We start from the raw sequence: 27,184 nt of genomic DNA on the forward strand, positions 1-27,184 counted from the left end.
GTAGTGTTTGTCAGGTTTCTCCATTGTACTGTTACTATTCCCTCCCTTTCCCTACAGTACTCTTTAGAAGGATGTCAAGACACACAGCCTGTATCTAGGGAGTAGGGAGAGGATTCTTCTTAAGGCTGAGGATTAGCAAATTAAGCACAAGAAAAGTCAAGGGAGAGAGAAAAGGGGTGACAGATGGGATAATGGGTACATACCTAAAATGACCGACCACTGGGTACCAGCTGAGAAGGGAAACAAGAGACACCAACCAGGCAGATAGAATTGGCCAAGTCAGTCTTAATGAGCATAGACAGCTAATTTAGCAGGAATAAATGACTGGACTGGGTGTTTCCTGGCAGACTGTTAGAATTGGGGCCATTAAAAATGATGTTGAGATAGGGGCGCCTGGGTGGCTCACTTGTTAAGCGTCTGCCTTCGGCTCAGGTCATGATCCCAGGGTCCTGGGATCGAGCCCCGCATCAGGCTCCCTGCTCCACGGGAAGCCTGCTTTTCCCTCTCCCACTCCCCCTGCTTGTGGTTCCCTCTCTCGCTGTCAAATAAATAAATAAATCTTAAAAAAAAAAAATGATGTTGAGATACAAGCAGAAGCCAGCAGAAGTTTCCTGGAGCTGGAGAAGGGGTGGAGCAGAAACCCTCGGACACTCAGCATGATGGGGGAGGAGTGTTTATACTTTACTACAAGTGTAAGGCTATGAATTAACATCGTTATATTTAGAAACAACTTCTGCCACATAAAAACTTATCAGGACATGAAAAAGGTTTTTGATTCCTTGCAAAGTAACTAGATGACAGATCCCAGGAATATTCGTTAAAAAAATGTACCGCATTTTTATTTCTTCTTTCTGTGTGAATGCCTTTGCGCATTGCTTGACTGAGCAACGAAATTAGGCTTATCAGTTTCTCTTTGTTTATAGCTGATTTTACAGTCCAGCTCATCATTAATAACTGTTTTCATCTGAATTCACAGATGGAAAACCTTCCCATGAGCCTTCTCTTCTAAATTCACATTAGAACCAGCCCATGTTCATATACTATCCTTTGAAAAAAAAAACCCTAAAGTTAAGACCTCAAATAAATTATGTCTTCTGCTTGGAGATTTTCTTGATTAATAAATATTACCACACCCATGTTACCTCATTTGTTTGGAAGTTGATATGTAAGCAAAGAAATGCATGGGAAGAGCTTTGCTTTTCTCCATCTAATCGTACCTGAACAGGGACTCTCTTGACAGCCAAATTTCATTCTGCTTCACAGTTTTCCAGGAGAAAAGCAATAATAGCAGCACAGTGCACACGGTCAGCGTGGTGGCCCCGCATCGATTCAGCCAAGTGCAGAGCTTCCTCAATCCGTGCACAAAAAGGATGCAGTAGCCCATGCTGGGAAACAGAGGGAGAGAGGCAGGATTACTTCGGGGGTGCGATGGAGCCTCCTTGAGTATTCAATCCCGTATAACTAACTTTCAGAAAGGGCTCATGCTTCCCTTGAGAAACACAAGTTAATTCTCTAATGGGCTACAGCAGCATGTTTGCTAGTTCTTCATGGTCGCGGAGTTGAAAGGCTCGTCTCACCTACTCTAACTACCTGGATTTCAGCACCTCAGGCATCATGCCAAGTCCCACCAGCATGTTCTCGGATCCCAACGGAGCCCTCTGACCCCTGTTCCCCCACGTCACTGGCCTCCTATAACACTACTCTGTGGTGCAGCAGGTCCCACCAGGGCTGTGTGGGGACAGTCCCTGAGAGCTCCCTCCCTGCCTCTGGGGGGGATGCTGGTCACCAAGGGGCACGGGTCTCGCTCTCCAAGGATACGCTGCCTAGTAGTCTGGACTTCTGCTGGAGTCCTTATGCTGAAGGAAAATCCACTACAGGCCGACTCCCAAGTGGCAGAGCTCGGAACTGGTCACAGACAAACTGTGTTGATGCGATGCTCTTCCTGACTCCGGCCCAGTGTTCCTGACAGACACAAAGTTCACATGTTATCTGAGTGGGATTTCGGCATATTGATATTGTGTCCCTAAAAGACTTCGGCTTGGTGGATATCATCGATGATGTGCTTCCCGCTTGCCGACTGGACTCAGAAGAACGTGAATGATTTTTATGTGCATTACCATGTACAGTTGAGCAACAGTCTCATTCTTTGCAAAGATGAGAGCTACAAATAATTATGGAGGAGTTGGAGGGCAAAGTAAGCTACGGCCAAGAAATCTTATATTAGATAAAAAATAAGTCACTGTCCATTTGGGAGTGTATGTGTGTGTATGTGTGAATGCATGTATCTATCTATCCACCTATCTATTTGAATATAGACTATTCAGTTATTCATTCATTCAGTCACTCTCTATTATGTCTCCATTAACATGCTAAATCATAAGGACACATTTATGAATGAAACAAAGACCTAGCCCTCAAAGAACTGCAGTCTACTGAGTGAGATTGATGTGGTTAAAGAGTACAGCTAAGGGACGCCTGGGTGGCTCAGTCGGTTAAGCGTCTGCCTTTGGCTCAGGTCACGATCCCAGGGTCCTGGGATCGAGCCCCACGTTGGGCTCCCTGCTCAGTGGGGAGCCTACTTCTCATTCTCCTCTGCCTGCCACTCTCTCTGTCAAATAAATAAATAAAATCTTAAAAAAAAAGAGTACAGCTAAATATTTTTATTTCTAAACATACATACCTCCTTTTAAAATGCATCTTTCCACTTTCTTTCTGTTCATCTATCTAGATGTCTGAACTTTGGCATCAAGGTGGAAAGGAAAGAAAGAAGTATTTGAGGCTTCTGGCTTTGGAGAATCAGAAAGTCAATCTGAGTGACCTCCAACTCCAGGCTTCAAACCTGTAGGCTGACTGGTCCAGCACCCTGAAACTTTAGGGTTCATTGCTGACCAAAAGGAGTTACCATTCTACTGACCTCTGGGCAGGAATAGTTTGACCCAGGACTTTGAATGCCCCTCACCTCACCCTGTACCATCCATTAATGTCAAAAATACCTTGATAAGCCTCGCACGCCCCAGAACAAAAGTCTGTTTAAAACGAACAACCGCGAGACCCGTTCCATCCCACAGTTCTCCTGTGTTCTACCTTAAAGTATCAAGATTTCCTAAAAACAGCCTGCTGTTGTCCAACAGACCATGCTGATGTGCCCATCGGACATGGCTGCCAAACAGTTCTTGGGGAGAAAAGAAGTGGACCTTGAGGTTCAGGGGTTGCTCGCCAATGCCCAGGAGTCAGCAGATCTGGCTCATTGGCAATTTTTGGAATACATTTTATGGAACGAGGTTATCCTCATTCATTTCTGCACTGTCCCTGGCTGCTTATCCATTATAATGGCAGAGTTGAAGAGTGGCAACAGAAACCACATGGCCCACAATGTGGTAAGTGTTTGCTATCTGACCCTCCACAGAAGCAGCTTGCTGTTACCCACTAGTCTGGACAAGGTGTTCGCAACTGCCAGTCTGTTCTCTCTTTCTCTGAGCTTGGGGCTTTTTCAAAAAGATTCCACATGTAAGTGAGATCATATGGTCCCTTCCTTTCTGGGTCTCACTTATTTCACTTAGCATAATACTCTCAAGGTCCATTCATATTGTTGCAAATGGCAAGATTTTTTTCCAGTTTATGGCTGAATCATATTCTTGTGTCTGTATGTGTGTGTGTGTGTGTGTATCACATTTTCTTTATCCATTCATTCTTTGATAGATGCTTAGGTTGCTTCCATGTCTTGGTTATGGTAAATAATGCTGCAGTGAACATGGGGATGCTCTATCTTTTCAAGTTAGTGTTTTCATTTCCTTCAAATAAATACCCATAAGTGCAATTGCTGGATCTATGTCAATATTTTTAATGTTACTATTTTAACTGACAAAGACATTGAGAGGAAGAAATGTGAATTAAATTGGCCAAAGTCAGACTGCTAATAATGAGCTGAGCAAAGATTTGAATCTAGGAACTTTGGGTTTTGGAGTCCACAATGGACTTAACCACTACCCTTTGCTGCTGGGGTTTAAATGAGCCCAGGAATCGTCACCCTGCTTCCCTTGCTTCCTTCCAAATACTCTCTATTCATTAAATCTCAAGAGTAGCTTCCTTCCTTCATACAGGAAATCCAGCCAGCGCCTGGAAGAGCAGAGGGAAAGGAGAAAGCTAATCTTCCAATCATTCCAGAAGAATGACCACATTGCCCTAAGTGGCAGAAGACAAGAATAATGATGACAAATAATAATGATGATGATAGCTAGTGCTGTTGAGTCCTAAGAGCCCTGCACGTTCTTCACCTGAGCCTGCCCCAGAGATTTGCAGGACCTGAAGCAAGAATAGGAATGGAGGCCACATACCCTATGTCTGAATACTTCCAAGTCGTAAATCAAGCTAACAAACTATTAAAAACTATTAAAATATTCTATCTTCCAGGGGCGCCTGGGTGGCTCAGCCGTTAAGCTGCTGCCTTCGGCTCAGGTCATGATCCCAGGGTCCTGGGATGGAGCCCTGCATCGGGCTCCCTGCTCTGGGCTCCCTGCTCCGAGCCCTGCATCGGGCTCCCTGCTCCATGGGAAGCCTGCTTCTCCCTCTCCCACTCCCCCCCTGCTTGTATTCCCTCTCTCGCTGTGTCTCTCTCTGTCAAATAAAAAAATCTTTAAAAAAAATATTCTATCTTCCAATCTTGGCCCATATATCTTCGAAACAACTGGAAGGCCATGTTTATGTTTCGAATCCCTAGATTCCTTGGAGTGTGGGGGGATGTAGCATTGCAGGGGAAGCCAGCCCCAGCGGCCCCACTGCTCTGTGCAGCACCCCCAGGGGATCACCACCACAGGCCTAGCTTCCTCCACACCCTGGCCAAGAGCTGCTCCTCAGGCCTGTCTCAGGTGTGGAGCCGTTCCCTGGCAGGCTCACAGGAGGAAGAATGCAGCAACGCCCTGGAAGTGGGCTCAGGGCCACATGGGCCAGGGTTCTGGGGTGCTGACTATACAGAACTTGGTCTAGGAAGGAGGGACATGGGCTTTAAGCAACCACGTTCCTCAGCCTGTCTCAGACTCATGCCATTGGGAAAGGTTTTGTGGGAGGCTGGCCAGAGGATCTCAGATGCACAGGCTCAGCACGTGCATGTATTATATAATTTAGAACTAGAGTCCGCATCAAAACCCTATGAAATAAGTGCTAGTATCATCCCCTTGCATGGATGAAGGCTTCAACAACTTTCCTGCCAGTGGAGTCTGACAGGGCGATCTGACTTGCAGTTCTGCTCCAGCACTGCGCCCCCCCCTCGCCCCCCAAGAAAACACCACTCTCTTCCAATTAATGCATCGGCCACAGGCATCTGGATAACATAAAATCCAGATAACCTTTTTCTGAAGCCACTCTATTGAGATAGTTTAAATGAGTGAGAGCCCATACACAATGCCCCTACTTAAGTTTGAAAATTTCTTGGCAAGTATCACATTTCTGAAGAACCTGAGCTACCTCTCTCTGAGATTAAGGTGTTTCTCCACTACAAAAGTTTGTTTTCTTTTCGATTTCTGCTTTAATTGCAGACTACGACAGCCAGGGCTGTGCCAGGGTTAGAAGACTTTACGCCATCGATCTCGGGAGGGCAAGTCCTTTTCCTGGGAGTGGTAAATTAAGGGAATGAGAAAGAGACTGGGTGTTCTTCTGGCCTTCACAAAGAAGCAAGCAGAGGCCAGCTTGCTCTGGCTTTGTGAGAAAATCTGGGCTGTTGACCAGAGACCTTTACAAAAGAGCCAGTGTGAACTACTGATACTTGGCAAAATCATAACCTTGAGAACCAAAAGCCAAACTCAAGTTTAGCTCAATACAAAGCAGAGGCTCTTTAAGATGCCTCCTCAAGGCCTGTCCAAGGAGCACCGTGGCTGGAGCACCGAGAATGGAGTAATCCCTCACACACAGAGACAGTCTCTCATTCACAGGCTGATAGTATCTAAAATTATGAATGTAATTTTTTTTTTAAGATTTTATTTATTTATTTGAGAGAGAGAATGAGATACAGAGAGAGAGCATGAGAAGGGAGAGGGTCGGAGGGAGAAGCAGACTCCCTGCTGAGCAGGGAGCCCGATGCGGGACTCCATCCCGGGGCTCCAGGATCATGACCTGAGCCGAAGGCAGTCGCTTAACCAACTGAGCCACCCAGGCGCCCTGAATGTAATTGTTTTGACAGGCTGCTCAGCTCGCAGTGCTTATAACAATCAGACACTCGCATCTCTCAGTTACACTTTCTGATGCACGACCAAAGTGAATTTATCAGGAAATGCAAATCCACGATGTTTAGCAAAGCTTTAAAACTGTCTTTAAAACTTCTTAAACTTTGTTGAATCACTACATAAAGAGAGGACTTTTGCTAACCACCCCTCGTAGCTTGTAAATGACAGACAAAATATTTCCCATTCCAATTCACATCAATTTATAGAGATGATGACTTTCAAATTTTGAGACAATGATTTTACTGTTTACTATGGATTCATTTCTTATTTCAATCACATGCAGCAAAGAGAACCTCTATTCTATTACCAAGAATTAAACTGTGCCGATTTAACTTGTCAATAAGTTCATCACAACCTGTTGAGAGTACCTGTAAGTGACAGTCATGATAGGGGACAGACACAATCCTACCATGCTTTCGTTAACAAAAATTCAAAGCTTTGGGTAAACGTATCTTTTGCATTTTGAAAAAATAACATTTTGAAAAATCAGCAAACTGATCTGGTTTGGGTGATGTGGGCTACATTCTTTTTTTTTAAGATTTATTTATTTATTTATTTATTTATTTGAGAGAGCGAGAAAGAGTACATGAGAGGGGGGAGGGTCCGAGGGAGAAGCAGGCTCCCCGCTGAGCAGGGAGCCCAATTCGGGACTCGATCAGGGACTCCAGGATCATGACCTGAGCCAAAGGCAGTCGCTTAACCGACTGAGCCACCCAGGCGCTCCTGTGGGCTACATTCTAAAACAGAAGAGTTCTAGGGAGCTGCTTTCCACAGATGCAGGTCACAACAGTTTTCAAAGCAGAATCAGAACCCGAAAGGAAAGTCAACCTTTGGGCCGAAGGGTTCACACGCCGCGCCTGCTCTCCCCTCCTGGGCGAATGTGCTCCTAGGGTCTGTTACTGCTCAGGGTGCAGCGCAGTGTGAAAGGAAAGGCTTGTGGAGTACCACCCGCAGACACCGAGGGGAAAACTGCTCATCAGAAGAAAGTGTGACTAACATGGTCTGCGGAATTTTTATAGTTTTGTTCACATGAAAGTTAGCCGAATCGGCCACCCCAAAAATATCCCCCTTTGGCATAAGGATTATTTTGAGCTGAAGGCATTGAGAAGAAGCAGATGAAAAGAAAGCTCCCTGCCCTCCCCCTATTTGCAGGACATACATTTATAAAGGTTGCCCCCCTCCCCCCGCCCCCACCAGGAGGGACAGAAGTTCATCACCAGAGGCGATCCTGATCTAGATCCTCATCGACCTGCAGGTGGCGCCAGAGGAACCTCTACACAAACCTTACTAACTAGCCCTTTTCTACCCTTAGTTTCCCTGTATATTTGCCTTTCCGCAACTTGTGCCCTCGAAGCTCAAAGTCATTTTGCTTTGTTTTGTCACTTCTGTGCAAAATTATTGTCCTTTGCTAAGATGCTACATAGGCTTAAATTCTAACAATCTCTTCGAATTACTCATCGCTTTGTGCCCCTCGGTTGGGCACTATGCACATATTAATAAAAACTTGTTTTTCTCTTGTGAATCTGCCTTTTGTCAATATAATTTACAAGGCTCCAGCTGATGAACCTAAAATGGATAGAGGAAAAAGAAAATTTCCTCCCTTACAAACAGAACCAAGGTTCTTATAATTTAAAAACGCCACTGCGTATCTATTTCTTCTTCACTCATTCTTTCTCAAGTATTTATTTAGAATTGAAGTGGCAAGTCATTTGCTAGGTACCAGTGACTATGTGTGTTTATGTCTGAAGGAACTTGAGATTTGCTGGGGCGGGGTGGTGAATAGTGGCCCCCCAAAAGGTACTTCCATGTATCTGGTATGTGTAACCTTATTTGGAAAAGGGTCTATGCAGATGTACTTAATTTAAGGATCTTGAGAAGAGATCATGCCGGGTTATCTAGGTGGGTCCTAAATCCAAAGCCAAGAGTCCTTGTAAGAGACACACAGAGTAGAAACTTAAAGGGAAGGTCCCCTGTGGACAAAGGCAGAGGTTGGTCTCCATGCAGTCCCACATCTGGAGCCATCAGAAGCTGGAAGAGTCAAGGAAGGGTTCTCTCCCAGAGACTTTGGAGGGAACATGGCCTTGCCAATGCCTTGATTTTGGAATTCTGACCTCCAGAATAGGAGAGCATAAGTTCCTGTAGTTTTAGATCACCCAATTTGTGGTAATTTGTTGTGGCAGCCCTAGGAAACTAATACCAGGAATAAAGACAAGGAAAAAAATAAGATACAGTGTAACAAATGTTAATTAATCAGATAGTAAATGTGCAGTGGGGAAACAGTTTTTTCCTCCAAATCTCCAGTTTGTATAAAAAATAGTAATACAATTTAGTAGAAGGATCCCCTGGGGCATAGAAGTTTCTTAATTTTCTTAACTGAAGGCTACAGTCTTGAGAGCTCTGGTACAGCTGGACCTGCAAGGAAATGCTTATCTTGATTATTTTTCTTGCACTGAACCAGTTGGCCCAGTATTGGCCCTAAAACCTTCATATATTTTATGAAGAACTGTATGTACCAAGCTTGCTGATAAAAGAAACCAAAGGAAGGAAGGAAGGAAGGAAGGAAGGAAGGAAGGAAGGAAGGAAGGAAGGAAGGAAGAGAAAGAAAGAAATACTGATTTAATGTACCATTATAAATAGCTATGTTGTTTTTCATATGCAGAAAGTATAAAGGAGATCTTTTAGGTTAAATTCCAAGTAAGAGTCATATTTCTGTTTCTAAAAAAATTATCCATCAAATATTTATCCCATTTACCAAACACTGCATGTTATAGATGCATGTCTTAATGTGCAGATTTTTATGTTCTCTAATTTTAAAACATTTTAGTGTAAAAGCAAAGCACACATGATTCTTGTAACCTGAAGACACTATTCAAAGAACACAGTTTTAGCTCCCTTAATCCTCAGTATTTTAATCTCAGGCTTTATCAAAGTTCTTTCTCTGATATGTAACCATTTCATAGGAAGAAAAAATATTTGGAAGAATTGTCACAATGCGTCTTCCTTTTTCTCTTCTTTTCTCCTCCTCCTGCTTCTCCTTCCTAATCATTAAAACCATGCTTCAAATTATCTACAAACTTCCAGGCTCCCATTGAAGGACTGACATCACACTTCATGATTTAGGACTTTTTAAAAAGCCAGGTAAAGCGACATAAAAATTTAAAAGTAGGTTTCAGATTTATTGAAATTTACTTAAATTTTAATAAGATCTAGACCAAAAATATCCCTAACTTACTAGATTCTGATCTGTTGAGTTCCTCCATTTATGTGCACTTGACAAATTACTGGGGATAAGCTCTTATTTTGGCATCATGGATGTTGGTCTGCGATGTTAGAGTGAAGCCCAGGAATGCCAGGCTGGTGTTTGAGGCTGCAGCAGCCGAGGCTCGGGGGTCCGTAACTTCTGTGCAGGAGAGAATCCTGGTGTCAGACTTGACCTGGAAGCTGCTGGTTTCTGTGAGACAAAACAAATAGAACTTTGTGGATTTCTTCATCCAAAGATCTGATGAATGGGAACATTTCCAGAAGACTGTAACTGCAGCCCAGAGCTTTTCAGATTCAAAAATTTTCAAACTGAACGTAATAAAAAAAAATTAAATAAATTTAAAAAAAGAAAAAAATTTCAAACCTTCTATCAATTTCCTAGCTCCCTGTCTTATAGACTGGGTCTGAAGAGCTTCTTTATATTCAACATAGAGAGATATAGCTATCTATTTTTTTCCTACACTAGCCTTAGCGTATTCACAAAGCAACCTTGAGAGCAAGGTCATTCATTTTACTTTCTGAAAAACTGTTAGGTTCTAATTTACTTTTTAATATGAGATATCTCCACTCATATCATTGATTTTCTACCAGCTCGAAAAATTATGTGACATCTCTAGGCATGAGAAGCAATATAGCCTTCTCATGAACAAGAGTTCATGCTTTTGTGTGAGAAAGACAAACTATGTAAGTCTCTAGATCTGTTCTGTTTAATACACTAGCCACCTGTGTCTGTTGAGTACTTGAATTGTGATTCTGGATTGAGACATGTTGTAAGTATAAAATACAACATTGTATTTTTTTATTGTTATGTTACTCACCATACATTACATCATTAGTTTTTGATGTAGTGTTCCATGATTCATTGTTTGTGCATAACACCCAGTGCTCCATGCAGAACATGTCTTCTTTAATACCTGTCACCAGGCTAACCCATCCTCCCACCCCCCTCCCCTCTAGAACCCTCAGTTTGTTTCTCAGAGTCCATAGTCTCTCATGGTTCGTCTCCCCCTCCGATTTCCCCCCCTTCATTCTTCCCTTCCTGCTTTTTTTTTTTTTAACATATAATGTATTATTTGTTTCAGAGGTACAGGTCTGTGATTCAACAGTCTTACACAATTCACAGCGCTCACCATAGCACATACCCTCCCCAATATCCATCACCCAGCCACCCCATCCCTCCCACCCCCCACCACTCCAGCAACCCTCAGTTTGTTTCCTGAGATTAAGAATTCCTCATATCAGTGAGGTCATATGATACATGTCTTTCTCTGATTGACTTATTTCGCTCACCATAATACCCTCCAGTTCCATCCACGTTGTTGCAAATGGCAAGAGTTCATTCCTTTTGATGGCTGCATAATATTCCATTATATATATATATATCTCACATCTTCTTTATCCATTCATCTGTTGATGGACATCTTGGCTCTTTCCATAGTTTGGTTATTGTGGACATTGCCGCTATAAACATCGGGGTGCACGTACCCCTTCGGATCCCTACATTTGTATCTTTGGGGTAAATACCCAGTAGTGCAATGGCTGGGTCATTGGGTAGCTCTATTTTCAGCTTTTTGAGGAACCTCCATACTGTTTTCCAGAGTGGCTGCACCAGCTTGCATTCCCACCAACTGTGTAGGAGAGTTCCCCTTTCTCCGCATCCCCGCCAACATCTGTCGTTTCCTGACTTGTTAATTTTAGCCATTCTGACTGGTGAGAGGTGGTCTCTCATTGAGGTTTTGATTTGGATTTCCCTGATGCTGAGCGATGTTGAGCACTTTTTCATGTGTCTGTTGGCCATTTAGATGTCTTCTTTGGAAAAATGTCTGTTCATGTCTTCTGCCCATTTCTTGATTGGATCATTTGTTCTTTGGGTGTTGAGTTTGATAAGTTCTTTATAGATTTTGGATACTAGCCCTTTATCTGATATGTCATTTGCAAATATCTTCTCCCATTCTGTCGGTTGTCTTTTGGTTTTGTTGACTGTTTCCTTTGCTGTGAAAAAGCTTTTTATCTTGATGACGTCCCAATATTAATTTTTGCCCTTGCTTCCCTTGCCTTTGGCGATGTTTCTAGGAAGAAGTTGCTGCGGCTGAGGCCGAAGAGGTTGTTGCCTGTGTTCTCCTTTAGGATTTTGATGGACTCCTGTCTCACATTGAGGTCTTTCAACCATTTTGAGTCTATTTTTGTGTGTGGTGTAAGGAAATGGTCCAGTTTCATTCTTCTGCATGTGGTTGTCCAATTTTCCCAACACCATTTGTTGAAGAGACTGTCTTTTTTCCATTGGACAGTCTTTCCTGCTTTGTCGAAGAGAGTTGAGGGTCCATTTCTGGGCTCTCTATTCTGTTCCATTGAACTATGTGTCTGTTTTTGTGCCAGTACCATACTGTCTTGTGATGACAGCTTTGTAATAGAGCTTGAAGTCTGGAATTCTGATGCCACCAGGTTTGCTTTTCTTTTTCAACATTCCTCTGGCTATTCGGGGTCTTTTCTGGTTCCATACAAATTTTAGGATTATTTGTTCCATTTCTTTGAAAAAAGTTGATGGTATTTTGATAGGGATTGCATTGAATGTGTAGATTGCTCTAGGTAGCATTGATATCTTCACAATATTTGTTCTTCCAATCTATGAGCATGGAATGTTTTTCCATTTCTTTGTGTCTTCCTCAGTTTCTTTCATGACTATTTTATAGTTTTCTGAGTATAGATTCTTTGTCTCTTTGGTTAGATTTATTCCTAAGTATCTTATAGTTTTGGGTGCAGTTGTAAATGGGATTGACTCCTTAATTTCTCTTTCTTCTGTCTTGTTGGTGTATAGAAATGCAACTGATTTCTGTGCATTGATTTTATATCCTGCCACTTTACTGAATTCCTGTATGAGTTCTAGCAGTTTTGGGGTGGAGTCTTTTGGGTTTTCCACATAAAGTATCATATCATCTGCAAAGAGTGAGAGTTTGACTTCTTTGCCGATTTGGATGCCTTTTATTTCTTTTTGTTGTCTGATTGTTGTGGCTAGGACTTCTAGTATTATGTTGAATAGCAGTGGTGATAGTGGATATCCCTGCCGTGTTTCTGACCTTAGGAGGAAGGCTCTCAGTTTTTCCGGATTGAGAATGATATTCACTATGGGTTTTTCATAGATGGCTTTTATGACATTAAGGTATGTACCCTCTATTCCTACACTCTGAGGAGTTTTGATCAAGAAAGGATGCTGTACTTTGTCAAATGCTTTTTCTGCATCTATTGAGAGGATCATATGGTTCTTGTTCTTTCTTTTATTAATGTATTGTATCACATTGATTGATTTGCGGATATTGAACCAAACTTGCGGCCCAGGGATAAATCCCACTTTTCGTGGTGAATAATCCTTTTAATATACTGTTGGATCCTATTGGCTAGCATTTTGGTGAGAATTTTTGCATCCATGTTCTTCAAGGATATTGGTCTGCAATTATTCTTTTGGATGGGGTCTTTGTCTGGTTTTGGGATCAAGGTAATGCTGTGGTGGAAGTTTTCCTTCCATTTCTCTTTTTTGGAACAGTTTCAGAAGAATAGGTGTTAATTCTTCTTGAAATGTTTGGTAGAATTCCCCTGGGAAGCCATCTGGCCCTGGGCTCTTATTTGTTGGGAGATTTTTGATGACTGCTTCAATTTCCTTAGTGGTTATAGGTCTGTTCAGGTCTTCTATTTCTTCCTGGTTCAGTTTTGGTAGTTTATACATCTCTAGGAATGCATCCATTTCTTCCAGATTATCTAATTTGCTGGCATAGAGTTGCTCATAATATGTTCTTATAATTGTATTTCTTTGGTGTTGGTTATGATCTCTCCTCTTTCATTCATGATTTTATTTATTTGGGTCATTTCTCTTTTCTTTTTGTTAAGTCTGGCCAGGTGTTTATCAATCTTGTTAATTCTTTCAAAGAACCAGCTCCTAGTTTCATTGATCTGTTCTACTGTTCTTTTGGTTTCTATTTCATTGATTTCTGCTCTGATCTTTATTATTTCTCTTCTCCTGCTGGGTTTAGGCTTTATTTGCTGTTCTCTCTCCAGCTCCCTTAGGTGTAGGGTTAGGTTGTGTATTTGAGACCTTTCTTGTTTCTTGAGAAAGGCTTGTATTGCTATATACTTTCCTCTTTGGACTGCCTTTGCTGCATCCCAAAGATTTTGAACAGTTGTGTTTTCATTTTCATTTGTTTCCATGAATTTTTTTAATTCTTCTTTAATTTCCTGGTTGACCCATTCATTCTTTAGTAGGATGCTCTTTAGCTTCCATGTATTTGAGTTCTTTCTGACTTTCCTCTTGTGATTGAGTTTTAGTTCAAAGCACTGTGGTCTGAAAATATGCAGGGAATGATCCCAATCTTTTGGTACCGGTTGAGACCTGATTTGTGACTAGGATGTGATCTATTCTGGAAAATGTTTCATGGGCACTAGAGAAGAATGTGTATTCTGTTGCTTTGGGATGGAATGTTCTGAATATATCTGTGAAGTCCATTTGGTCCAGTGTGTCATTTAAAGTCTTTATTTCCTTGTTGATCTTTTGCTTAGATGATCTGTCCATTTCAGTGAGGGGGGTGTTAAAGTCCCCCACTATTATTGTATTGTTGTCAATGTATTTCTTTGCTTTTGTTATTAATTGGCTTATATAATTGGCTGCTCCCATGTTAGGGGCATAGATATTTACAATTGTTAGATCTTCTTGTTGGATAGACTCTTTAAGTATGATATAGTGTCCTTCCTCATCTCTTATTATAGTCTTTGGTTTAAAATCTAATTTGTCTGATATAAGGATTGCCACCCCAGCTTTCTTTTGGTGTCCATTAGCATGGTAAATGGTTTTCCACCCCCTCACTTTCAATCAGGGGGTGTCTTTGGGTCTAAAATGAGTCTCCTGCAGACAGCATATCAATGGGTCTTGTTTTTTTATCCAATCTGATAGCCTGTGTCTTTTGATTGGGGCATTTAGCCCATTTACATTCAGGGTAACTATTGAAAGATATGAATTTAGTGCCATTGTATTGCCTGTAAGGTGACTGTTACTGTACATTGTCTGTGTTCCTTTCTGGTCTATGTTGCTTTTAGGCTCTATCTTTGCTTAGAGGACCCCTTTCAATCTTTCTTGTAGGGCTGGTTTCATGTTTGCAAATTCTTTTAGTTTTTGTTTTTCCTGGAAGCTTTTTATCTGTCCTTCTATTTTCAGTGACAGCCTAGCTGGATATAGTATTCTTGGCTGCATATTTTTCTCATTTAGTGCTCTGAATATATCATGCCAGTCCTTTTTGGCCTGCCAGGTCTCTGTGGATAGGTCTGTTGCCAATCTAATGTTTCTAACATTCTCCTGAGCTGCTTTCAGGATTTTCTCTTTGTCTCTGAGACTCGTAAGTTTTACTATTAGATGTCGGGGTGTTGACCTACTTTTATTGAATTTGAGGGGGGTTCTCTGTGCCTCCTGGATTTTGATGCCTGTTTCCTTCCCCAAATTAGGGAAGTTCTCTGCTATAATTTGCTCCAATATACCTTCTACCCCTCTCTCTCTTTCTTCTTCTTCTGGGATCCCAATTATTCTAATATTGTTTCGTCTTATGGTATCCCTTATCTCTCGAATTCTGCCCTCGTGACCCAGTAGTTGTTTATCTCTCTTTTTCTCAGCTTCTTTATTTTCCATCATTTGGTCTTCTATATCACTAATTCTCTCTTTGGCCTCATTTATCCTAGCAGTTAGAGCCTCCATTTTTTATTGCAGCTCATTAATAGCCTTTTTGATTTTGACTTGGTTAGATTTTAGTTCTTTTATTTCTCCAGAAAGGGTTTCTCTCAAGCCCAGCTACTATCTTTAAAATCATCATTCTGAACTCTAGTTCCAACATCTTACTAATGTCCGTATTGATTAGGTCCCTGGCAGTCGGTACTGCCTCTTGTTCTTTTTTTTGAGGTGATTTTTTCCATCTTGTCATTTTGTCCAGAGGAGAATAGATGAATGAGAGAACAAAATGCTAACAGGGTAACAACATCCCCAGAAAATATACACTAAACAAATCAGAAGAGACCTGAAACTGGGGGAAAAGAAAGGGAAAGAAAGAAAAAAGGAAAAAAAAAAAAGAAAAAGAAAAAGAAAAACAAACAAAAACAAAAAACAGAATATGATCAAATATGATCAGGCTGGTGCATAGATCAGTGCCACACACTAGATTTTGGGTGTATTCTGGTCTGTTAGAAGAAACTGCCTCCCAAAATTTTAAAGAAAGAAAAACTTATATATGTACAAAAATAAGGGTTAGTATGATGAAGGGATGGAATATGCCTGTAAAGATGAAAATTATAAAAGATTTTATAAAAGGAATTGATAAGAAGTTGGTTGAAAAAAGAAAGAAGGGGATTTAAGAAAAAAAAAGGGAAAGAATGTGATCAGGCAGGAGACTAGAACAAAGCCATATACTAGAGATTTAGGGTATATTTTGATCTGTTAGAAGAAACTGTATCCCAAAATTTTAAAGAGAGAACAACTTACATATATATACCAAAAATAAGGTTAACTACTATGAAGGGATAGAATATGACTCTAAAAATGAAACATAAAAAAGATTTTTTTAAAAAGGGATTGATAAGATGTTGGTTGAAAAAGGGAAAAAGAAAAATTCAAAAAAAAAAAAGGAAAGTTAAAAAAAATTAACTTTGAAAGACTAAAGAATCATGGGAAAAAAGCCATGATTTCTATGTGCGGTATTCCCCTAGCGCTGGAGTTCTGCAGTTCTCACTGATCGGTAAACTTGGTCTTGGCTGGCTGTTCTCGCTGATCTTCTGGGGGAGGGGCCTGTTGCCTTGGTTCCCAAATGTCTCTGCCGGAGGCGGAATTGCTCCGCCCTTGCCAGTCTGGGCTAAGTAATCTGCTCCGGTTTGCTCTCCGGAGCTTTTGTTCCCTGCAAGCTTTCCGTGCAGCTTTGGAGGCCGAGAGTGAAAGTGGCGGCCTCCCAATCTCCGCCCAGGTGGAGTCGACAACTTGGGGTCCCGCTCCTCAGTGCGCCCCCAGAGAAAAGCCGTCAGTCACTCCCGTCTCCCCGGTCTCCAGCCACACTCCGTGGTCACCCGGCCTGTGACCGAGTGTTTTTATCTCTGGCACATGACCCCTGTGGAGTCTCCAAACCCAGCAGATCCCTGCGGTGCGCTCCCGCACCGCTCCTCCCAGGGGAGGAAGGAGAGTCTCCCTGGATCTGCCGCTTGTTGGGTCCCTGCTGGAGGAGCAGTGGCCCGACTGTGCCGCGGCTCACGGTTTATGGCAACCCCAAGCTGAGAGCCCGCGCCTCGGCTCTGTCTCTGCAGCCGGCTTCCCTGCTCTGTTACCTGGGAGCTCTGCCACACTCAGGCACCCCAGGTCTTTCTGTGACCCCGAGGGTCCTGAGACCACACTGTCCCACAAGGTTTCCTCACCGCGCTTAGCCACTAGAGCGACGTCCCACAGCGGAGCCGACTTCTAAAAGTTCCGATTTTGTGCTGCCCGGCTCTATCACTTCCAGAAGCGGCAGATGGAGGCCCCTCCCCCACCATCTATCCTCCCGAAAATCACCTCGGATTCACTTCTCCGCACGTCCTACCTTCCAGAAAGTGGTCACTTTTCTGTTCAGAGAGTTGTTGCTATTCTTTTCTTCGATCTCCTGTTGAGTTCATAGGTGTTCAGAATGGTTTGATCCCTATCCAGCTGAATTCCTGGGACCAGTCGAAATCCTGGTCTCCTACTCCCCCGCCATCTTGCTCCGCCCCCCACAACATTGTATTTTAAAGACATGGTATGAGAAAAAGAATATGAAACATCTCATTAATAGTTATTTAAAAAATATTGATTCCATGTTGAAATGATGATACTTCGGTTACATTGGGTTAAATAAAATATATATTAAAATTATTTTCACTTGTTTCTTTTTTAAAATGTGACTACTAGAAAATTTAAAATTACCGATGTAATTATGAGTGTGGCTCACATCTTCTGTATTGGGCAGCGCTGTTCTAGATCTCAATTTCCTCATGAGCAAATGGGGATAATAATAGTAATTACCTAGTTTGGTTGTTGAGCTAATGACAAAATGTGGAGCCTAGGTAATGCTCAATAAATGATGATAATAATATATAATATAAATACTTGTATTGGTCAGGGTTCTTCAAAGAAACAGAGCCAATAGGATAGATAGATAGATAGATAGATAGATAGATAGATAGATAGATAGATATAGAGATATGAATATAGTTATATGAAAAGAGACAGAAAAATTTTTATAAGCAATTGGCTCACATGATTATGAAGGCTGAGAAGTCCCAGGGATCTACCATTTGTAAGCTGGAAACCCAGGAAGGCTGATGTTGTAGTTCTAGTCCAAACCTGAAGGCCCGAGAACCAGAGGAGCCTCAGTCCACATGCAGGAGAAGAGTTATGTCTCAGTTCAACAGTCAGGCAGAGTGAGAATTCAGGTTTCCTCCACCTTTTTGTGTCATTCAGACCCTCAACTGATTAGATGATATTCACATTGGGGATGACAATTTGCTTTACTCAATCTGCCAATTCCAATGCTAATCTCTTCTGGAAACACCCTCACAGACACATCCAGAGACAATGTTTAACCAGATATTTCAGCATCCCTTGGTCCACTCAAGTTGACACAAAAAATTAATCATCATAGTACTATCTTAACTTTGCTGTTGGACATTTATTTTCTGAGGTAGAGAATTAGTGAAGTATTTATGTATTATAAGTAGGAAGCAGATGATTGTCAGCAATCTAGTCTCCTTGAAGTGTATTAATTTTTTAAGAACACTAGGGCACTAGAAAGTGCAGCGGACCAAAATTACTTCAGTTCAATTCCTCAAAAGGTTAAACACAGTTACCATATTACCCAGAAATTCTACTGTGGAGTAACTATCCAAGAGAAATGACAACATATGTATATACAAAAACTTGTATGTGAATGTTCATACCAGCGGCATTTACACCACTTCCAAAGTATAAGGAACCCAAATGTTCATCAACTGAAGGGTGGATAAAATAAATGTGATATATTCATACAATGGAATATTATTCAGCACTAAAAGGGAATCAAGTATTGCTACATGCTACAACATGAAAGAACCTTGGAAACATGCTAAGTGAAAGACAGGTTATGAGACCACATTTTATATGATTCCATTTATATGAAATATCCCGAATAGGCAAACCTATAGAGACAGAAAGGAGATTAGTGGTTCCCTAGGGCTGGAGGTGGTTGAGGTAAATAGGGAATGACTGCTAAAGGGTATGGAATTTCTTTTTGGGGTGATAAAAATGTTCTGGAATTAGAGAGTGGTGATGCACAGTTCTGTGAATATAGTGCAAGTCATTGTTCTGCATACTTTAAATGGGTGAATTGTATAGAATGTGAATTATACCTCAATAAAATTGTTATTAAAAAAAAAAGCTTGTAGCATCTCATACCCATTAGGATGGCTACCATTAAAAAAAAGAAAAGAAAAGAAAATAACCAGTGTTGGTGAGGATGTGGATAAACTGGAACCTTTGTGCACTGTTTTTTTTTTTTTTTTAATATTTATTTATTTATTTTAGAGAGCGAGAGAGAGAGATAGTATGTAAGCAGGGGGAGGGGCAGAGGGCGAGGGAGAGAAGCAGACTCCCTGCTGAGGGCAGAGCCCCATGTGGGGCTCCATCCCATGACCCTGAAGTCATGACCTGAGCCAAAATCAAGAGTCAGATACTTAACCAATTAAGCCACTCAGGTGCCCCACTTTGTGCACTGTTGGTTAGGAATGTAAAATGGTACAGCCACTGTTTTCTCACTGTGTGGCTCACATATTTATTTTCCTCATGGTGTCATCTCTTTTTCTGCTTCTATTGATTATTTTCTCTTTTGACCACAGGCTACATTTCTTTTTTTTTTTTTAAGATTTTATTTATTTTTTAGAGAGCGAGCGAGAGAGAAACAGCATGAGAGGGGAGAGGGTCAGAGGGAGAAGCAGGCTCCCCGCTGAGCCAGGAGCCCGATGTGGGACTCGATCCCAGGACCCTGGGATCATGACCTGAGCCGAAGGCAGACGCTTAACCATCTGAGCCACCCAGGCGCCCCCACAGGCTACATTTCTTGCTTCTTTGTGTGTCCCATAATTTTTAGTTTTATGTTAGACATTTTGTGTAATAGAATAGTAGAGATGGAGGTAAATATTATTTACCTCCATTGAAACCACAGTCCTTGTATCAGGCTGCTCATTGAGGAGCTGAGTCAATTGGACCTGTTGTTAATCTGAGTCTAGGTTTTCTTGCAGCTTCAGTTTGATTCAGTTCATCATAGCTGCAAATGTTTTGAGAGTAGGATCAGGACTTTTTTTGTGTCTGCTAACTTTGGGTGTGAGCTGTCATGAAATTCCAGAATTATCCTTGTGCTCTATGTCCAAACAGCCGACTTTCCAAACTGTAGGAAGTCTCTGCTCTAGAGCCAGGATGTCACCTCTCTCCACAGCTTGGGGGTCTGTTTTGCTCTCCAGGCCTGCCCCACGTTTTCTGTTCTTAGGGAGATCTCATTCTGCTGGAAATGCTTGTGGAGGTTCTACTTGGCTCTCCTGTCTCCCACTCTAGCTCTTGCCACCTTAAAGTCTGAAGTGCCTGTGGGAGGGAAGGAGCTCCTGTCAGCTCTCCTGCTTTGCATGGAATAACCCAAATTGTTTTTTTCTCAGCTGTCTGTTCCTTCTCGACAATCAGGTGAAGACCCATGGTGAAGAACTGGGGAGTGGATATAGATTTATCTGTGACTTGGGCTCCTTGGAATTATAATCTGTAATGCCAACCTACAATTAGCTGTTAAATATTCATTACAATTTTAGCTGATTTCTCTTTACCTTCAGTCTATGGCAGATTCTTTCTCCTCCCTTTACTGTACCACCAGGGACTAGACCAGCCCTGGAGCTTTTCTTGCTTATGAAGAATTTTTTACTTTCTGGAGTTTAGGTCACTTAGGTTTCTTTGCATCTTTAGGACCCTGACTGGTTTGAAAAAACTATGGTTTTGTGGTTTATCTAGTCTGTTTTTTCTTTTTCTTTTCTTTTCTTTCTTTCTTTCTTTCTTCTTTCTTTCTTTCTTTCTTTCTTTCTTTCTTCTTTCTTTTTCTTCTTCTTCTTCTTCTTCTTCTTCTTCTTCTTCTTCTTCTTCTTCTTCTTCTTCTTCTTCTTTCTTCCTCCTTTTTTTTTGTTAGGGCACAATTGACAGTTTCTTGTGACTTTCTATTTCCTAACTGGCAGCAGAATTCTATACTTGATTAAAAATTTCTTTTCTTTCCCTCTTGCCATTCTTACCAAATAATTCTTTTTTTTTTTTTAAGATTTTATTTATTTATTTGAGAGAGAGAATGAGAGACAGAGAGCACGAGAGGGGAGAGGGTCAGAGGGAGAAGCAGACTCCCGGCTGAGCAGGGAGCCCGATGCGGGACTCGATCCCGGGACTCCAGGATCATGACCTGAGCCGAAGGCAGTCGCTCAACCAACTGAGCCACCCAGGCGCCCCCAAATAATTCTTATGTTATGAAGATAGAGACTTGTTTTTGTGCTTCAAGTAGCCATGACAGGAATGCATGAAAAATAGATTCAGGACCAGGAGCCATCAGATATCTATGTACATAGTCATGCACACACATGTGCACTACATTTCAGAACTGTGAAATTGTATCCTGATATATTTGCTAGTGTTTTAGGAGAATGTTTTTTGACAAGCCCACACTGCTTTTCCTGCTTCTCTAGTATAGTAGTTCTATGAGAATGCCAAACAAAGCATCAAGGCTGTGCCTGGTTTCTGGGATTTCTATGATTTTTTGTGGTTTAGACTCCTTAAAATCTGGAATGACTCATATTCCATCAGATGGCTCAACCTTGCCCAGTACCTACCTATTCTCTACAATACTTTTAATCACAAAACAATTGAACTTTAGAGGTAAATGAAATCTTAGAAATCATGTAACCTTGTGGCACCAGAATTAAAAAAAAAAAAAGATTTTTAAAAAAGACTGGGAGTACTGTCAGGGGGTTGTTAAGTAAGAATAGTAATAATTATTAATTAATGTAATTTTCCAAAATAAGTATATTAATAAATACAACAACCATTTGCCTTTATTATCATTTCATAAATGAAAGGAAGTTCTAACAGCAATAAAGTAGAACAGACATAACCTCAGAATTTAAAAACTGCATAAACTCAGATTTATGAAAAATTCTCTACACTGTCTTCCTTTAATTTCCATGTAGCCACCGATCAGTCATGGACCGACAGTCCACAGTGTTCCTTCAACCAACATTTGGAAGTCATCGAAAAAGGTCAACCATCTTATTTTACAGATCAGAAAGTGGTAATTTGGCAAATTTCAATGCTTTTCCAAGGTTACCAGCTAGTTCAGTGTTCTTTTTTTTTTTTTTAAAGATTTTATTTATTTATTTGAGAGAGAGAATGAGATAGAGAGAGAGAGCATGAGAGGGGGGAGGGTCAGAGAGAGAAGCAGACTCCCTGCTGAGCAGGGAGCCCGATGTGGGACTTGATCCCGGGACTCCAGGATCATGACCTGAGCCAAGGGCAGTCACTTAACCAACTGAGCCACCCAGGCGCCCCAGTGTTCTTTTGATTACATTTACTAAACTAAGTTTCTGATAACAAAAAATGCCTTTGCTGATGATGTGGCATTGGCAGGAACTATATTCAGTACCAATTAAGCATCTCTCTTTTCCAGAGACTCTGAAACATCAGAGATTCACATGCACAGATAGTGCATCAGAATGGATCTCACATATTGTATGTAACATTCTTCACACGGTATCTCAAAAAATAAATATGGAACTTCATTTTTATTAAGATTCTTACTTGATTAAAGTTTTTCACTTTATATTGATAGATATGATTGGAAATTTTTACTCACAATAGAAAATAACAGAAGGCCGTTCTTCAAATTCTTCATGTCTCAAATATCTATAAGTTTAGGTATTGTGCAGTATAAAGAACATCTCTTTTTAAGTTGATAGCCATTTTTAGTTTTTCCTCTTCCCCAATTATTTATCCAATTTCTCCATCTGTATTCTCAATTATTCCAGTAAGTTCTATCCCACATATTATTTCTTCCTTTGCTAATTCTGTCTACTTTTCCTTTATTCCAGCCCATTCAAGTTTTCTGTTAGCTTGGGATTTACACTTTTGTACTAGAGTGAATAAATTACCTTATTCTGGCTTGTGGATGAAAGATCAGAATCTATTACTTATTTTGACATCTCTCATTAACTATTTCAACTTTAACTGTAAGAAATTTTAGCCATTTGAAATATGACTGAAACATGAAAAAGGAGCCATCAAATTATATGTCTCCTTCTGGATAAAAATAAGAGGGCAAGAAATTTGTAATGGATCAATTTAAGCCATAAACATGTCTTCTTATTCAAAAAGGACACCCATAAAACTGGCACTTGTTATCAGAATAAAAGATTATTCCCATGTATTTGGCTGATGAAATTCTGACCGTAAACTCTACAGTGAGTGCTAAAGCAGGTGAAATTCTGACCGTAAACTCTACAGTGCTAAAGCAGGTGAAATTCTGACCGTAAACTCTACAGTGCTAAAGCAGGTAGCCAGTACTAAATAACCATTCCCACTTCCTTTATACAGATTTCAAAGTGCAATTAGGAGGCAGGTGATATTTGGCACTTTTGAAGTCAGAGTGGAGAGAGTGAGGCACATACAGAATACCCAGGATTATGGACCTATTTTTAATCTTTTTTTTTTAAGATTTTATTTATTTATTCATGAGAGACAGAGAGAGAGAGGCAGAGGGAGAAGCAGGCTCCCAAGGAGCAGGGAGCCCGATGCGGGACTCGATCCCAGGACCCTGGGATCATGACCTGAGCCGAAGGCAGACGCTTAACGACTGAGCCACCCAGGCGTCCTGACCTATTTTTAATCTTATTGAATAGTATTTATTAAGCAATTAACTGCTTTTCAAATGGTGCTGAAGCCTTATAAGGCACAATTGAACTGACTACTCCTTTAGTCAATTGAAAATAAGACTTTGAAATGTCTCAAGAAAGCTATTAAGTACTTTGTTCTTAGGGGAGCCACAATTCTGAAATCCATTTCTAATTAAAATGTATAATATTGATCACTTTTATTGCTAGCTCAAAGTCATAAGAATAATAATTTCTTTATAATTCTTTGGTTTACAATCACTGACTTTCAGATACTGGGCATTGTTATACAACATTTCTAAAATGATATAATTTCAGAGATTATTTAATCATATGCCCTGATTCTAAAAAATGAGAAAACCTGGCCCAAAGAAATTTAGTGTCTTTCTCCTGGGCACACAACTGATAATTGGCAGAACACTCTGTTTCTTGATTCAGAGTAATTTCCAGGGATCCAGAAAGAATCATTGCCTTGGAATACCTATATTTGAATAAGACAAGAGAACAGACAAGACTTAGCATAGTTCAAATATTCAGAGCTAAGTGGCATTGTGTAATCTTATATGCCTGAATGCTCTTTATACTTTTTATGCCATTTTTTCCTCAAAGATAGATTTCTTGATATTGTCCTCATTTTTATATTTATTTATTTTAATTATTAAAAAATTTCAAAATTTCCATTTATTTATATATTTTTAAATAAAAATTGTATACATTTAAAGGAAGACAACATGATTTGATATATCTATATATATATCTATATAGTGAAATGGTTACTACAGTCATGCTAATTAACATATCCTGTCACATAGTTCTCATTTTTAGCATTTTTAAGCATACCATTCTCTTAGCTTATTTCCCATTTTTACATTAAATAAAAAAGAAACAACCTCTGAATAGCCAAAGCAATTTTGAAAAAAAAAAAGCAAAGCTGGAGGTATCACAATTCCAATTTCAAGTTATATTACAGAGCTGTCATCATCAAGACAGTATGGTACTGGCACCAAAACAGACACATAGATCAATGGAACAAAATAGAAAACCCAGAAATAAACCCACAATTTTATGGTCAACTAATCTTCGACAAAGCAGGAAAGAATATTCAATGGAAAAAGATGGTCTCTTCAACAAATGGTGTTGGGAAAATTGGACAGCCACATGTAGAAGAATGAAGCTGGACCACCTCCTTACACCACACACAAAAATAAACTCAAAATGGATTAAAGACCTAAATGTGAGACCTGAAACCATAAAAATCCTAGAAAAGAGCATGGTCTCTGACATTGGCTGTTGTAGCAACTTCCTTCTAGATATGTCTCCTGAGGCAAGGGAAAGAAAAGCAGAAATAAACTATTGAGACTACATCAAAATAAAAAGCTTCTACACAGCAAAGGAAACAATCAACAAAATTAAAAGACAACCTGCAGAATGGGAGAAGATATTCGCAAATGACATATCTGATAAAGGGTTAGTATCCTAAATATATAAAGAACTTACAGAACTCAACACCCCAAAAACAAATAATCCAATTAAAAAATGGGCAGAAGACCTGAATAGATATTTGTCCAAAGAAGTTATCCAGATGGCCAATAGACAGATGAAAAGATGCTCAACATCACTGATCGTCAGGGAAATGCAAATCAAAACCACAATGGGATCTCAGCTCTCACCTTCAGAATGGTTAAAATAAAAAATACAAGAAACAACAAGTGGTGAGGATGTGGCGAAAAAGGAACCCTCTTGCACTATTGGTGGGAATGCGAACTGATGCAGCCACAGTGGAAAACAGTATGGAGGTTCTTCAAAAAGTTAAAAATAGAACTGCCCTAGGATCCAGTAATCATACTACTGGGTGTTTATCCGCAAAATATGAAAACACTAATTCAAAGGGATATGTGCACCCCTATGTTTATAGCAGTATATTTTTTGTTTCAAATTTTTATTCAAATTCTAGTTAGTTAACATATAGGTGTCAGGAGTAGAATTTTGTGATTCATCACCTACATATAATATCCCGTGCTTGTCACAAGTGCCCTCTTTAATACCCATCGCCCATCTAGCCCAACCCCCACCCACCTCCCTCCATCAACCTCAGTGTGTTCTCTATTGTTAAGAATCTCTAATGGTTTGCTTCCCTCTCTCTTTTTTTTCCTTCCCCTATGTTCATCTGTTTTGTTTCTTAAAGTCCACATATGAGTGAAATCATATGGTATTTGTCTTTCTCTGATTGACTTATTTCCTATAGAAGCATTATTTACTATAGTCAATTTATGGAAGCAGCACAAATGTTGATTGATAGATGAATGGATAAAGAAGATGTGGCATGTGTGTGTATATATATATATACACACAATGGAATGTTATTCAGCCATAAAAAAGACTGAAATCTTGCCATTTGCAACAACATGGACGGAGCTAGAGAGTAATATACTAAGCAAAACAAGTCAGTAAAGGAAAGACAAATACCATATGATTTCACTCACTTGTGAAACTTAAGAAACAAAACAAATGAGCAAAGGATAAAAAAAAGGTAAGAGAGAGAGACAAATGAAGAAACAGACTTTTTTTTTTAAGATTTTATTTATTTATTTGAGAGAGAGCGAGCACAAGCAGGGGGAGTGGCAGGCAGAGGGAGAGGGAGAAGCAGTCTTCCCGCGGAGCAGGGAGCCGGATGCGGGTCTCGATCCCAGAAACCTGGGATCATGTCCCCAGCCGAAGGCAGACACTTAACGATTGAACCACCCAGTCACCCCGATGAAACAGACTCTTAACTATAGAGAACAAACTGATGGTTACCAAAAGGGAGGTGGGTGGGCAGATGGGTGAAATAGGTGGTGGGGATTAGGGAGCGCTCTTGTGATAGGCACCGGGTGATGTGTGGAAGTGTTGACTCACTACATTGTACATCTGAAACTAATACAACACTGTATATATTAGAATTAAAGCTGAAAAACTTAAAAAAATTTTTTTCTAAGGTTGGAAGAAAAAAGAAAGAAGACAGGAAGAAATTAATTATAATCATGCTACTTAACATAGTTAATAATTTTATGCAAATCAAATATTTCTAGAAAATTACTACAATTACGTTTAATGAAACATAGATATTGGGGTAAATGATCCCCTGGAATCCCGAATATACTCAAGTCAGTACTTCCCATTTAGCCGTCAAGCTCCCAGCTGGAGTTAAGCCGCTGTGAGCCGGAGTGAACAGGTGCAAGCCCGAGCTCGCCCAGACCTCCCTGCGGCTGTTGTGAAAGCTGAGGTAATACACGCCTCAGCAACACGAGGACCTAATTGTGACACATGCAAAGGACCGTCCTTCTGGAACTATCCATGTTGGTGACGGAAGGCAGGTCTCTTAAAGAGGAAATCATGAGTAATAATTACCTAGGCATGTAAAGGACTCTCTCGGCCACCACAAAACCCACCCTGAAGAAGAGATTGCTGGCTGGAATGAACGGGAAAACCAGGAACAACAAGCCCACTAACACTTCCTTGTGCTCCAGTCTCTGAAACACACAATAGTGAAGGACAAATTAATTTTTTAAACATTTCACTTCAGTCGGCATTTAACCATCTCTTTCATTCTCAAGTTCTCATTGACGGAATGAATAAAGGAGACCAACGCAAACCCTTTGATCAGTGTGCTGAATTCATCAGAGAAAGCCTTCGGGCTGAAAGACCTCTGGCAAGGCACACGTTTGCCACCCAGAAACCTCTGATAATTGCACAGGATCAGTGACCATTACTCCTTG

The 27,184-nt window shown here is 40.5% G+C and overlaps 1 long non-coding RNA gene across 1 annotated transcript; it reads right to left on the reverse strand.

The window, feature by feature from the left end:
- Window positions 1–1,274: 1,274 nt before the first annotated feature.
- On the reverse strand, window positions 1,275–27,184 carry LOC118025458. The gene is made up of 2 exons (XR_004683322.1): window positions 26,817–27,184; window positions 1,275–1,385 (listed from the first exon to the last, which is right to left on the reverse strand). It is a non-coding gene; the product is annotated as an uncharacterized LOC118025458 (long non-coding RNA).

The sequence above is a fragment of the Mirounga leonina genome, unplaced genomic scaffold (assembly GCF_011800145.1).
Source record: "Mirounga leonina isolate KUSES-001 unplaced genomic scaffold, KU_Mleo_1.0 Mir_201, whole genome shotgun sequence".
Classification (NCBI taxonomy): Eukaryota; Metazoa; Chordata; class Mammalia; order Carnivora; family Phocidae; genus Mirounga; species Mirounga leonina.